Here is a 3,241-nt window from a genome sequence, read left to right as displayed (position 1 = left end):
AAGCCCGGAGGGCTAATGCAGACTATAAAGATCCCGACATAGAAATGGGAGGCAATAAACATGGACTTTATCACGGTTTTACCTCGTTCTCATCGTAAGTTAGATTCCATATGGGTGATAGTCGATAGGCTCACGATATCATCTCATTTACTATCGGTCAGATCTACATATACAACAGAATATTATGCAAAATTATATATTAAGGACATAGTGCGACTACACGGAGTACCAGTATCTATTATATCTGACCGTGGGGCCCAGTTTATAGCACATTTTTGGAGGTCATTTCAGAGAGGTCTAGGAACTTAGGTGAATATCAGCACAGCTTTTCATCCACAAACTGATGGACTAGCCGAGCGCACAATTCAGACACTCGAGGATATGTTACAAGTATGTGTGTTGGATTTTAAAATAAGTTGGGATGAACATCTACCTCTTATCGAGTTTGCATATAATAATAGTTACCACTCCAGTATCCAGATGGCTCCGTACGAGGCTTTGTATGGGCGTAAGTGCAGATCTCCTATAGGGTGGTTTGATGTTGGAGAATCTAGATTACATGGGCCAGACCTAGTTCAGCAGGCCATAGAAAAGGTAAAGCTCATCCGGGAGCGACTGTTGACAGCTCAGATTCATCAGAAGTCATATTCTGACGTGCGGCGACGAGATTTAGAGTTGGGTTAATGACTGGGTATTCTTAAAGGTGTCACATATGAAGGGTGTGATGAGGTTTGGCAAGAAAGGCAAACTTAGCCCACGGTATATTGGGCCTTATAGGATCATTCAGAGAGTGGGCCAAGTAGCTTATGAGTTAGAATTGCCCACAAAATTGGAGTCTGTCCATCCGATTTTTCACGTATTCCATGCTACGGAAGTGCGTTGGCGATCCTACCCGAGTGGTGCCCACAGATGATGTATAGATTATGGAGGACTTGTCATACGAGGAAATTCTGGTTGCCATCCTAGACCGACAAATCTTTGGAATAAGGAGGTGGCCTCCGTGAAGGTTTTACGGATAAGTAGGAATGTAGATGAGATGACGTGGGAAGCGGAGGAAGAAATAAAGTCTAAATACCCCCACCTATTTCAAACTCGAGATATGACTCGAGATGGGATACCTCAACTACACTCTATTCAGGCCAGTAGGTCATCAGGTAAGCTCTTATTTTTGACTTTCCGAAATTATAATAGACAGTTTTGTGAGGCCAAGTGTGGCATATATAGTATGTTATATGTCTGCGTGCAAGGGTGGTTTTAGTCTAGTATACGGAGGAGACTCTGGCAAAAATTTTCCAAAGTATATAAGAGTAAACATTCGAGGACGAATATTTCTAAGGGGGAAGGATGTTACATCTCGTGTTTCTCGTATGTTAAAGTTTTGTCTTCAGTTAATTGACATAGATTCGGGGATGAGATTATCTTGAGTTTAGCATATTTATTTTATTTATAGCGAGAAATAAGTAAGTGCCATGAAAGATAAAGGGTACACGAATTAAGAAAATGAGTTTCGTTGAATGTTGTCGATTTGGGATAAAATACGGTCCGAGCTATAATACCCGATATTTATGGACTAGTACCATACAAGGTATCATATGACTGTGATATTATGATGTATAAAGTATATTAAAAATGAGTAGAATCTTAATTAATTTGAGACAATTCTTAATTATGCGGGTAATTGATTAATTACCGGATAACGGGACATTACCTAATTATCTAATAAGTGGATAAAGATTAACATTTCCCACCCCACCCCCATGTGGCAGCAAGGAGATAACCAAACAAATAACTAAGGGTCATTTGGGATTAGGTGGCAACCTAATGTATGGATTTCAAGACACATCAATTCCAACACTTTCAATACAAATCAAAATGTGTAGCCTTGGGAAAAGTTAGTAATGTTCCAACATTGTCAATACAATTAAGATGTGAGCTTTGCACATTAGCAAGTGAGTGCTTACAAATTCCTACAAAATAACACTACAATTAGAAGTGGGGAACGTTGGCCATTACTGATAAGTTTCCAACTTTTCATTTTCAAACACTTAAGTCAGATTCTAAATCTTACATTTAGCAACATGATTCCTACAAGTTTCAACAATTCCAGCGAGAATTATTTACATATTAGCAACGTAAGATTTTTCGATTCTAAAGGAGTACGGTGCTACCTTTTCCAAGAATATCATACGAAATTTTTCCCTACTCCAGGTATGTTAAGGCTAAGCCCTTTCTTCATTTTGGCATGATCTCATAATTACACGAGTTTGATGACGAGGCATAAAGAAAAATTCGTATCCCGAAATTTACGTATGTTTTACTAGTCTTCTAATTTACAGTATTCTCCTTATCTAGATTTCATATCCAATTGAGTATTTCATTTTTTCTAGTTATGAGAGCAGAGAATCTATATATAGAGTATTACAGTATTTTCATTACCATCGAGCTATAATCGATGGGCAGGCCTATTTTGGGCAACCTCTGATCAGATGGTAAGTTATATACCAAGCCTACTGCCGCTGAGCGCCTATGAGCGAGTCTAGTTGACCGAGATACAGAGCCTAGTATGGCTGAGCGTCTATGAGCGAGCCTACTACGGCTGAGCAGTTATATATATATGCCGAGCCTATAAGGTCGGACAACTAATTTACTTAATATAATAGAGTCAGTATCAGAAGATGAGCATATCCTCAGATTATCTTTGACCCCCAGTTGCTTAATTATCTTTGTCAGTTATAGTAGTTATGATGGCCTTGCCGACTCAGCTTTATGTTGACATTTAGTCAGCGTTAGTCTCTATTTAGTTTTATATTTTGCTTCTAAAATTGTCTTGCAATGTGGCCCCTGGCCATAGTATTTGACATTATATGTCCAGAATTCCTGAGTCGCAAGTTGGTACGCAAGGATAGATGAGGCACCAGGTGCCGGTCTCGCCCCCAGGCTCGGGGAGTGACATAGTAAGTGTCGATGTCGAACTCTTGTCACTACTTCTCCGGGGTGAAGCTAGATACTTTTTGGGTACATGTTGATTTACGTATTCATGTGTCACGACCCAAAACCAAACCTATCGTGATGGCGCCTATCATGGTACTAGGCAAGCCAACTACTCACACATTTTTAACACTTTCAACTTTGAAATATACTAAAACAGTTTAAATAAATAAAAATCTCAAAAAACATAATAGAATATCATAACTCAATGCATAAGTTTTTCCAAAACTGGGGTGTCACTAAGTACATAAGC

Source organism: Nicotiana tabacum, chromosome 19 (genome assembly GCF_000715075.1).
Source record: "Nicotiana tabacum cultivar K326 chromosome 19, ASM71507v2, whole genome shotgun sequence".
Taxonomy (NCBI): domain Eukaryota; kingdom Viridiplantae; phylum Streptophyta; class Magnoliopsida; order Solanales; family Solanaceae; genus Nicotiana; species Nicotiana tabacum.
The sequence above is the reverse complement of the archived record's forward strand: the minus strand, read 5'-3'. Positions refer to the sequence as shown.